Source organism: Panthera onca, chromosome E2, assembly GCF_046562875.1.
Source record: "Panthera onca isolate mPanOnc1 chromosome E2, mPanOnc1 haplotype 2, whole genome shotgun sequence".
Lineage (NCBI taxonomy): Eukaryota > Metazoa > Chordata > Mammalia > Carnivora > Felidae > Panthera > Panthera onca.
The window spans coordinates 14,857,924-14,870,059 of NC_138353.1; the positions used below are offsets into that span (position 1 = coordinate 14,857,924).

Here is a 12,136-nt window from a genome sequence, read left to right on the forward strand (position 1 = left end):
CGCCCCGGGTGTGGTGAGGTGTCGGTTCCTCCTATAATTATGTGAAATCGAGGCTTACGCGCATTTCCGGAGGCATATTACGCTTCACGATTGGTACACGTATAAAAGTAGTGGAATCATAAACGCACATAAATATACATAGACACACACAGCATCTCGGAGTCAAATCATCCGGGGTCAGGCTGCTGTGGAAGATCTGGGGGTGCCCGCGGGCAGCAGAGCAGGGGTCCCTAGGGAGAGAGGAGGCAGACCGGCCTGGGGGTCCTCACCTGAGGGGCAGGTGCTGAAGAGCCCTGCCCTCCGGCCATGTCCTACTTTCTCCCTATTCCCAGCACTGACTGCTGAGTGGAGGGGAGGGGAGGGGAGGGGAGGGGAGGGGAGGAAGGGGCAGGAGGAGGGCGGGAGGAGGCCCAGGATAGCAGCCCGCTTCCCTTCCCGTTGTGTGGGAGCGGCTGAAACCAGACTGGGGAAGTGAGCCGGGCCGAAACCGCAGCACAATGCCACTTTATCAGGAGTTTCCAGAGCCAGGCCCCAGGCACCTGGGGGTGGAAGCAGGGAGGGCCTGGAACCCCGGGAAGACACAAAGGGGGGGGGGGCGCGGGAGAGACTTCTAAGCCCTCAGGCTTAGTTCTGAGGGTGGCACAGGTCGTGTGCCAAGGTGGTCAGGAGGCAGACTCGGCAGTGACCCCAGGCAAGTCTCCCGGGCTCTCGATCTCCTCCCCTGTGGAAGGGGAGTAACGCCCCGATCTGGAGGGTGCTGGCGGGGGCCAATAAGTCAGTCCGCAGGAGCACGCAGAGGGAGGCCCGTGAACAGTCCTGGTATCGGGTGAGACTATGCGTATTATCACTAGCAGCTAAGTCTCTGAGCGCCTTCGATGCACTTTGCCTGAAGATTATGCATTTATATCCTCACAACAACCCTTCGGCGAGGTACCATCGTCGTCCCCGTTTTACGGATAAGGACGCCACGGCACAGAGCGGTTAAGTGACCACTCAGCTACTAGGGGCAAAGCTGGCGCCAGAGTCCATGCCCTCAGCCTCCACCGTGTCACTCAAGTTAAGAACTCCAGACTGGAGCCAGGAGGGCCTGGGGTTCGAGTCCTGGATCTGCCACTTATTTGCGCCGGGGTTGCCAGCCTGTGCCTCAGTTTCCCCTTCTCAGGGAAAGTAAAAATCCCACAAACAGCTCCCGGGAAAGGAAGCCTGGATGGCTTTCAACAAACACAGAAATGCTCCATTTCATTCACACGAAAATCAGGACCTTACATGACGGGCAAAGATCAAAGTATCAGGTAACACCCAACAACGCCAGCGAGGAAACCTCGGAGCCACCAGACCCCGGGGCTGGGGGGCTGGGGTGTAAACGGGCAGGCCAGAGCCCTACGGGCAGAGCTACCAGGGTGGGCACCTCAGACCCCCGAGCCCGCCTCCAGAGCCGCACCCAGAGCCACGCTCACACGCGTGAAGCCCTGTCCAGAAGAGGGAAAGGCTGGAAGGGCGGGAACGGCCACTGACGCGAACACAGGCGCATCAGGGGACATCACACGGCCGCAGAGAGCGCTCCACAGAACGGAAGGGGGAAAACTGCAAGGGAATACCAACATGGGAAGTCGGCTCCACCTGGGGAGAAACAAAAGGGGGCAGATCGTGTGCAGGAACAGACGTCGCAAAAAAGAAAAGACGCCGGGAACAATGGCTGTCTCTGGGAAGGGGACGGACAGCCAGGCCCGGAGCGGGGTTTCCTCGTCACCCTGTAGCCTGCTGTGCCGTGCGGAGGTTTGCAACTCTTATGTAGGGGACAATGCACACACGGAGCAAAAACGTGCCTCTTTAAAACGAAGAAGACGCTGGCAGAGAGAAATGAGGTTACTAAGCCCTCCCCCTCCGGGCCCCTGGGCAGAGCCACCGCGAGGATGCTCAAAAAGCACAGCCAGCGCCTGGCCTGGCCGCCCCGGAGGCTGGGAGCCCGCGAGGAGGACGCCGCAGCCCAGGAGGACGGGGTGCACGGAAACGGAGACTGTTAAAATTGTTGAACTATTAAACTGTTACCGCAAGCTCACCGTGGGCCGGGCAACGTGCTAAGCGCTTTCCAGCATGATCTACAACCCTCCCAACGGCCCATTTCACAGGTGAGGAACGTGAGGCCGGGAGGCTCCGGCTCTTTCCCAGGGGCCCCAGCTAGAGGGAGCAGGGATGCCGTGGATGGCGTGGCCCCCGGCACGGAAGTGGTCACTGCCCCTGAGGACGGCAGCAGCACCTGGGGAAAGGCCGGGCAGGACCAGAGGGCCCCAGGAGACAGGCTGCGGTGAGGGGTGGCTTCTGTCTCGTCCGCCACAGCCAGCTCCCCTGGGACCTGGCAGAGCTCCCCTCTGCCCCCCTCTGCTCCCCCCACACCTTCCTGTGGGCCAAGGCGGCCGGCGGACAACAAGCCCCAGCCCCGGAAGGGTGGTTGGGGCGGGAAGGGTCCCATTTCCCTGGCCGTGACTTGGAAGGAGACCGCTTCCTGCTGGCAGCATCTGTGGCCGCCTGGCTCGGGTGATGGGATAAACAGCTGCTGGGGACACCCCGACCGGCGTCTGGCCAGGAAGTCTGGTCTACTGTGAGCCAGCAGGACAAGGAGGGGTGAGGCAGTGGATAAGAGAGCGAAGGGGCTGTGGGGGACCCCGAGAGAGGTAGGGACCCGGGGCCCAGAAACAGCCCAGGTTGAACAGACCTCCAAGGAGCTTCCATCTAATAAAGAGGAGCCTGGGTCAGGCCCAACTGGACAGGAAGAGACCTTGTCTCATCAAAACCACTTCCAAACCACTGAGGACAGCCACAGCAGGCAGTGACTCCAGAGTCTGAAGGCCTGGAGTTCACGTCCTACCTCTGCCGCTTGCCTGCTGTGTAATCTTAGACTTGTCACCTACCTCTCTGGGTCTGTTTTCTCATCTCTAAAGTGGGGACAATAACAGTACCTACCTCGTAGGCTGTCTGTGGAGATCCAGTGGGTTAATGTGTGGAAAGTACCCACAATTTCGACAGCACACAGATCCCTCCTCCATCACTGTCACCCTCATCCTCTCCGCCCTCATCTGCTGGGACTATTACAGCAGCCTCCTACGGTCTCCCTGCCACCGCCCCCCATGATCTGGGCCCCACATGGCAAAAGGAGCAACCCTTATAAAAGAGAAACGGGATGGGGGCGCCCGGGTGGCTTAGTCTGTTAAGTATACTCTTGATCTCGGCTCAGGTCACGATCTCAGGGTTCATGAGTTGGAGCCCCGAGTTGGGCTCTTCTCTCACAGCGCAGAGCCTGCCTGGAATTCTCTCTCCCTCTCTCTCTGCCCCTACCCACCTTGTGCTCTCTCACTCTCTCTTTCAAGATAAATAAACTTTTGGGGCGCCTGGGTGGCTCAGTCGGTTGAGTGTCCGACTTCGGCTCAGGTCATGATCTCGCGGTTCGTGAGTTCGAGCCCCGCATCGGGGTCTGTGCTGATAGCTCAGAGCCTGGAGCCTGCTTCGGATTCTGTGTCTTCCTCTCTCTCTACCCCTCCCCCACTCATGCTCTGTCCCTGTCTCAGAAATAAATAAACATTAAAAATTAAAAAAAAAAAAAAAAAAAAAAAAGATAAATAAACTTTTAAAAAAAGTTGTTTTTTTTTTTTTAAAGAAAGACACCAAATGTTGCTTGAAACCTTCCAATGATCCTCATTAGACACAGAACAAAACCCACACTCCTCGCCTCAGCCTGTCGGCCCCCCGTATATCTGCCACATCTTCCCCGCCTCCCTGAGCTCAGTGCCTGCTTGGTCACACTGGCCTCCGTGCTGGTACCTGACCATCTCAGGGCCTTTGCACTTCCCATACCCACTACCCGCTCTGTTCTTTCCACCTCCTTTCTAGGCCTGGCTCACTCTTTCTCATCGGTCAGATGTCTCCTTCTCTAGAAGGCCCTCACCGACTCCCCAGGCTGGGCCAGGTGCTTCCCGGATCCTAACCTTGACGCTTCTGCTTGTGCTTCCCCATCCCAGTCCTGACGCTCTGGGCCGTCATTGTCTGGGGATGGGGCCCGTGTCCTTGGTATGCTAAAATCCATGCAGGCAGGGCCAGGGCCGTGTTGGTTGCCAGTGGGACCCGTGGTCAGACACACAAGGAGTGTAACAGGCTCTGCCTGTCGCTTTCCACACTTCACCTGTTTCCTCCCTGCCCCGTTCCTGAGGAGGTTCAAGTCAGTACGGTTTCCTTCCCCACGGTCAGCCCTGAGAGATGCCTCCCCAGGAGAGCTGCGTCAAAGCTGTGGTCACTGCCCCGGATGCCCTACAGGGCAAAAGCCTGGGTGTGGGGGCTCGGTGGGTGTCAGGCCCCAGCTAAGCCCATCGCGTGAACCACCTCCTCAACTGCTCCCAGCCAGCCCGGGGGCGGGGGGTGGGCATAAAGCCACCATCTCATGGCTGAGTAAAGCCATTTCAGCAGGGGCCATGAACTCGCCCAAAGCAGGACATGGCGTGAAGGGAGCCCTCAAGCCTGGTTGGAAAGCAGACTGGTACAACTGCTTAGGACAGCAATTTGGAAGGTCCAGCAGTTCCACTGCGAGTCCCATGCCCGCGAGAGACTCTGGCCACAGTATCCAAGGAAACACGTTCTAGAATGTTCGACCCAGCACTGTCACTGTCCCATGGGAAACCACCCAAATGTCCACCAAGAGGTGAACAGGTAACTCCTGTGTGGCATAATCACAAAAAGAAACACTCACGGCCGAGGCTGTGAGTCCTAGCGCGACACACATCCTCGCGGAGCAACAGGCGGACTCTAACGGCGAGCAGGAAAAGCAGGCTGCTCACCGGGATACCACTTACATGATCCGTGAAACCGGAAAACGGCGGCGGTCAACCCCGGCTGGCCACCAGAGCCACGTACTGATGCCAGCCCCACCCCAGACCCAAGCGGATCCAAGTCGGAATCTCTACGGCTGGCCTGGGCAACGGCATTTTTGAAAGCTCTCCAGGGGACTGCAGTGTGCAGCCAGGGTTGAGGGCTGTTGCTCTCATTCGGGAACACTCTCAAAGGCAGTAAAAGTAGGAAGACCCGCAGAGGAGCGCTGAACACCAAATCCAGTGCAGGGCAGCGCCGGCAGGGAGGCTGGGGAGGGGGCAGGGCGGGGCAATGAACTCTGCAAGCTCTGAGCTCCTCACAGGCCCCAGCTGGAGGGGGGAGTGCTCTGTTATACTGAATGCTTCACTTTCTTCCCTAGTCTAAAATGTATCGTCAGGAATAAGACTGGCAAGTAAGAAATGACTTGCCTAAGGTCCCTCGGCCGGTGACAGGGCAGGGACCCGAACTTGGGTCCCCAGTGCCAAAGCCCCGTCCCTCCTTTTCTGTGCCAAGCCCGGGATGCTGAGCAAGCTGGAACCGCGAGGGCACGAGGCTGGGCTGACCTCATGGGGCTGCCTGGCAGTGTGCCCACCCAGTGACCCTGCCCAGAAGGGGGCGGGGCGGCTGGCTGAGAAAGCCAGGAGGCGGATGGAAAGTGAGGTCCTCCCAAGGAAGACAAACGCTAACACAGCGCCCACCGTGTGCCAGGTCCTGGGTCAAGCGCTTTACACCTTGCACCCTCACGGCAATCCCACGAGGTGGCCACTATCGCTATTTCCATTTTGCAGACGAAGAAAACGGAGGCCCAGAAAGTTAAGCGACTTGCCCACAGTCACGGCCCGTGAGCGCTGGAGCTGCGTGTGAATCCCGGCTCCAGCGCCCGCGCTCCGAACCAGTCCCCAGTACTGCTCCACAGACCCAGGGCAGGTACCCGTCCCCTCCCTGCTCCACCGCCCCTCCCAGGCCAGGCACCCCAGGGGTACGGATGAAGCCACGTGTCACTGGCTGGGGGTCTGCTGCCAGTCTGCTCCCACGAAGGGATGCCGAGAGCCCCTGGAGGCCAGGGATTCCGTGTCTCTTCCACTGCTATGGTCCTGGCGCCCAGCAGCAACCATCGTTTGACCTCCAACAGCCGAGCATCCTCTACCGCCGGGCAGGGCTTCAGGTGGGTGTTCAGGGAAGGAACAACATGGGAGAAACTCCCGCCGTGGGGGGCCCACATTCTGGAGAGGAGGCAGGGAACAAACAGTGCCCTGAAAAACCAAGTAAGAACAGAGCAAAGGGCTGGGGAGAAAACAAGATAGTGAGATAAAGAGTGTGAGGGACTGTGAGAACTGGGTGGAGTGACTAGGAGTGAGGGGGCAGGGTGGGGAAAGGATTCCAGGCAGAGGGAACAGGAAGGTCAAAGCCCTGGAGGGTGGCATGTGCCCACAGAGAGTAAGAACAGCAAACAGGCCAGTGGGGTTGGACCTCGAGGAGGGATGGGGAGGAAATGAGGTGGGGGCGACTGAGGACCAAGGTGAGAGCTTGGGGCTTTCAGTACAGAGAATACTCAACTTTGTACAGGGTCCCACTCAAGGACACCCTCTCCAGGCAGAAGCCCATCAGACTCATTGAACTCTGGGCCACCCACAAACACCCCACTCCCATAGGTCCGAGGGAACTTCTCTTCCCAGATCACGCCCTTCCAAGAAGCCCAGAGACAATCCATTCCAGTCCAGGGAGTGGCTCAGCTTTGCCCGGCCCCCTGCTTCCAGGAACAGACCTTCAACAATCTACAGTATGAGGACTGGGGGCAGGAGCTCTGGAATCAGTCAGACCCAGCTTGGAATCGGCCTCTGTTACTCAGCAGAAGCTATCTGAGCCTCAGTTTTCCCGTCTGCAAAGTGGGTCTATCCGGTACCCACTTCGCAAGATTGTGGTAGAATGAAACAGCACTGAGAACAGCGTTAGCCGTCGTTAAATGATAGACAAGATTATGTTTGAGAGCATCGTACCATTCTGCGCCCAGAACTCCAGAGTTTGAATCCCAACCCCACAACTTATTCGTTAGATGATCCTGGGCTAATCACTTGGGCTCTTAATAATAGTGCCAACCCTGTAAGGTTGTAGTGAGGATTAAACACATGTAAAGCATCTAAATGAACTGGCACATAGTGATTTGTAAGTGTTTGCTATTATTTCCATTATTTGTGGGAGGGGGCTTTTACTCCACCAGGACATCCCTGACCTCTCTCTGGGACATTCCTCCCGTCCTCCCCAGCAATGCATCCCTCTAGGGTTTTAACTTTGGACCCTCAGGTACATCATCTGTCAGATTCTGACCTTTGCCCTCCTTTGGCCACGCCCCACATTTGATCCCTTAAAAAGAGGTCCCCCAACCTAAATCTCATGCATCTGCTCCGCTGGTTGCTGCCTTAAACCTGCGAACCACCGACCACCTTAGCTGTGATCTCTGACCCTGGTAGGCGCACCCGGCCTTCAAGTGATGAGTTCTGACCCCCCATTTTTGACACTCGCCCCGAGCCCCCTCGAACGCGCCCCATTCTAAATTTCGAAATTTGCGCTCTCCTTCGCCACGCCCCCTTCGCTAGTTTGACCTCTGACCTCCCCTACCCCACCCTCCCCAGCAATATTGACCCCCGACCCCTCGGACGCGACCCTTCCCTCCTGAGTGAACTTTGACCCCAGCGGCCCCGCCCCCTACTTGTGTAAACGATCTCCCACCGCCATCGCCCGGCCCACCCCAATCCCCTGGCCAGACCGTTTATCCTACCGGATCGGCGCTGCAGTCGCTCGCGGCCTAGCTGCTCGACTCGGAATTCCGAACCCTCACACGGCCCTCAACTCTCTTGCGCCGCCGCCACCGCGGCCACTGCCGCCGCCATGTTAAATCCCCAACGAACATCCGGGGCTTTCCCCCCTCACCGCCCACCAGTCCCCATAGCAACGGGGCTGACCGGGCAGGGGGCAGGGCCCACTCGGGGGCGGAGCTGGGCCGCTGGCAGAACCCGTTCCAGCCTCTGATTGGTGCATATTGTCCAATCGGAGGCCTTCGGGATGAAAATGCCAAGCGGGGATTGGAAAATTTGGAAAGGGTGCCGGGAAGCTGGCTCCCTGCCGGATCGAGTTCTTAAAGGGGAAATGACTATTCTCTTGTAACAGACCCACCTTACACTAAAAAGAGTTGGTGGGTGGAAAGCGGTAATGCGCAATAGTGGCCAGAAACAGTTATGACGAACTTATTATGTGCCAGACACCCGACCAAATGCTTTACTTGCATCGTTCCGCTAAACACTCGCTAAATCCCTATTTTATTGTTAATACCCAATTTACGGATAAAGAAACTGAGGCTCAAAGTGGTGACCTAGCTGCCTCAGGATTACAGGACATAGATAATGAGTTTTGAACGACAGTCTGTCTGAGTTCAGGAACTTGACCTGAAATCAAGACACTATTTGATCTTACTCTTTTTAATAAGTTTTTAAAAAGTGAATAATGTGTCAAAAAAAAAAAAAAATGAAACTACCAGAAAACAACAAAATCCTTAAGCTAAACGCAGATAAGCTGTCCTGTGATTTCACTCACTGGGCGCCAGCCACCTTGCCCTTCCAGAAAAATATCAGGTGCTCTCCCACCTCAAAGTCTTTGCATTGTCTGTTCCTTCCGTCCAGAGTAGCCTTCCCCCCAGGTACCCCAGGGCTCCCTCTCTTGACTCCTTCAGTGTTTTACTCCTGTATCACCTTATCAGTGATCTTATACCTTTGCACCTTAACTAAAGCAGCAAACAACCTTCTCTCAAGCTACTAAACCCTTCACTTTGTCTGCTTTTTTTTTTTTTTTATTTCTCTGCTGTAATCACCTTCTAACAAACAAGATGATTAGCTAATTGTAGTTATTGTTTTTTGGTAGTTCCCTCTACTGAAATGTCAGCTCGAGGAGGGCATGGGTTTTGTCTGTTTTCTTCACTGTGCATGCCCCAGTACCCTTGCACTGTTGGTATGTAGATGATCAATAAACATTTACTGAATGGGGTGGTTGGATGATTCCTAAATCCACCCCCACAGAGATACTCTTAAACGCTGAGTGCATTCTGCCTCTCCCCCCCCCCCACCAGAACAGTGTCTAGCACATAGTAGGCATTTAATTAATGCCTGTGAAGGCAATGAATGGATGATTGCATGAGTCATTTTTTTTTCTGTACGTTTACCTACCCCTTTTGTCTTTAACAGAATCAGAGGCATATGTTTATAAAGAATTTTATATGTTTTTAAAAACAAGATGGGAAATATCACCAGTATCTTCCCATGTCATTTTCTTCGAGAGCATTAGTTTTAATGGCTTCAGATGCCATCCTGTCAGTGAACTCTGATTTGTTTAACCACTCATTCTTGTTGAACATCGAAGCTGTGATAAATATTTTGCTATTATAAATAATACCCCCCCCCCATTCAAGCAGTTAAATATTTGTGCACATCTCTAATTATTTCCTTTGAATAAATTCCCACAAATGGAACTGCTGGGTCAAAGGAAATGTACAACTTTAAGATTTAATAATAGTAACAGTTGCCATGCCTGGAGCTAAGCTGTGTAATTTTAACAACAGGGGCTATGATTATTCGTGCCTGCGCTTCGCAGAGGAAATCCAAGCTTAGAGAAGTAACTTTATTTGCTCAAGTCACACAAGCTAATGGGGCAGAGCCAGGGCTCCTCCCCACCTTTGATTCCCAGCCAAGGCTCTCGCTACCTGCCCTCTGCTGCCTCCCGGCGGCCCGGAACACAGGCTGCCAAATTGTGCTCCAAGGATCCAATTCACGTTCCCACCAGCGTTCAGAGGGAACGTGCACTTTTAGGTATCCTCGCCAGCATTAAACATTCTTGCTTTTGTGCTCTTTTGAAATCTGTATGTCTTACAGAGTCTCCGCTTTTTAAAAGTCAAGTCCAGTAGCGAAGATGACGGCACGCGATCCAGGTCGGAGTGATGGGAGGAGGGCCGGGGGTAGCCTTTGCCTCTTTGAGGCCCTTTTTAAGGTAGGGCATTAGGCTCTTGGAACTTAGTTGGGGATCTCGGTCAGAGATCAGACCCCCGGAACAAGCCCAGTGGTAGACCTACTCCCAGGGCTTCCTCAGGATGGGCAATTAGACCCTCTTTCTTCAGGGCTCTGAGAGAAAAAATCAGCCTCCTCCAGAAGGCTTCCTGGAGGAGGTAGCGAGGAGGTGACCGCCCAATAGGTGGAAACAGGTGAGGAGGACTTGGCCTCATAAAAACGGTAAATTTCAGTACATCAAGGGAAAAGAGGAGTGGTGATACATAGATGGCAGACAAAGCTTTCTGTCCTTCATATGTAAAGAGCATTTTCAAATCAGTAAGAAAGATGAACATACAACATAAAAACAGGCAAAACACATGAACACGAATTTAAAATACAACAAATACAAAAAAAATGGAATTGGCAAATCAAATGAATGAAATGGATATTAAACTCTTAAACAGATCCCTTTTTTGATCTCTCAGAAAAATTTTTATGTCATAATTAGTGCTGATGAGAATACCAGATAACAGCCACTCTCATACCCCACTTATAGGACTATGATCTTGGGGCAGGCTTTTGGTAATATCCATGAAGAGACTTAATAATGCTGTCAACCCTTTGACGCAATTCTTCTTCTTGGAATTGTTCTTAAAGGGAGAAAAAAAGACATAGACAAAGGAATATATGCGAATGTATAGGTGACGCTTGAATAACACAGATTTGAACTGCATCGGTCCGCTAATAAGCATATTTTCAAAAAAATTTCTTAAGTTTATTTATTTATTTTGAGAGAGTGCAGGCACACAAGCAGGGGAGGGGGAGAGAGAAGGAGAGACAGAATCCCAAGCAGGCTCTGCACCATCAACGCAGAGCCAGACTCGGGGCTGCAACTCACAAACTGCGAGATCATGACCTGAGCCGAGATCAAGAGTCAGATGCTTAGACAACTGCACCACCCAGGCACCCCACTAATAAGCAGATTTTTAAAAAATGTTTATTTATTTTTGAGAGACAGTGAGAGGGGTGGGGGAAGGGGCAGAGACAGAGGGAGTCACAGAATCCAAAGCAGGCTCCGGGCTCCGAGCTGCCAGCACAGAGCCCGACGCGGGGCTTGAACCCACAAACCGTGAGATCATGACCCGAGTTGGAATCAAGAGTCAGACACTCAAGTGACTGGCCCTGTGCTAAGTACTTTACACGCACCACCTCATTTAATCCCTACAACCATCCCATGCACTTTTGTTACTCCCATTCTCCAAATGGGCAAACAGGAACACAGAGGTTAAGTAACTTCTCCAAAGCCACACAGGCAGCCTGGCTTCAGGGTCTAGGCTTCCAACCAGTTCTCTTCTTTTTCAGAGAATAAATGCTTGAGAGATAAATAATAAACACATGAACCAATGGATAATATAAAACAAGGTGACAAGCGGAGCTCGAAACGTGTCACGGAATACAAGATTGCCGCCATAAAAAGAGCGCAGAAGACACAGGACCCAGCGATCCCACGCGTGGGTATTTACTCCAGAGAAATGAATCCATATATTCCCGCGATGACCCGTACAGGAAGGTTCATGGTGCTTGTTTTGGGGGTTTCGGGGTTTTTTGTTTTATTTTTTTCCACAGCGCTTGCTTTCACATCGCCGGAAACTGGAAACAACCCAAAACGTCCATCAACTAGCGAACGGATAAACGGGTTGCCATATATCCATTCCAGGACGCTACTCGGCATAAAAAGGAAGGAATTGTTGATAAGCAGGGCCTCGTGGATGAATTGCGAATGTGTTAGGCTGAGTGAAAGAAGCCAGTCTCTTACAGTTCTATTCCTAGCTTTCTGGAAAAGGTAAATCGAATCTTTAGTGACAGAGGGCAGATCGGCTGTTGCCTGAAGCTGGGGGACAACAGGACGGATTCACGGCAAAGGGACAGGAGGGAAACTTGGGGGTGGTGGAAATGTTCCGGGTCTTGATTATAGTGGCGATTTCATGGGAATACACATGGCCCAAAACTCCTCAAATTGGACACTTTATTTTTCAAATGTATGTATTTATTTATGTAGGTTTAAAGTTTATTTTTGAGAGAGAGAGAGAGAGAGAGAGAGAGAGAGAGAGAAGGAGACACAGAATCCAAAGGAGGCTCCAGGCTCTGAGCCATCAGCACAGAGCCCGACGCGGGGCTCGAACCCACGAACCACGAGATCATGACCTGAGCCGAAATCGGAGCTCAACCGACTGAGTCTATCCCAATGCTTT

The 12,136-nt window shown here is 53.4% G+C and overlaps 1 protein-coding gene across 3 annotated transcripts in view; it reads right to left on the bottom strand.

The window, feature by feature from the left end:
* Positions 1-7,794, bottom strand: part of PAK4 (p21 (RAC1) activated kinase 4) — a 45,016-nt gene extending 37,222 nt beyond the window's left edge. For 2 of the 3 annotated variants that reach the window (XM_060651059.3, XM_060651064.3), the window contains exon 1: positions 7,631-7,794. The gene's annotated coding sequence lies outside the window, so the exon portion shown is untranslated. The remainder of the gene's footprint in view (positions 1-7,630) is intronic. The other variant, XM_060651066.3, reaches the window with a different exon arrangement.
* Between the last annotated feature and the right edge of the window lie 4,342 nt (positions 7,795-12,136).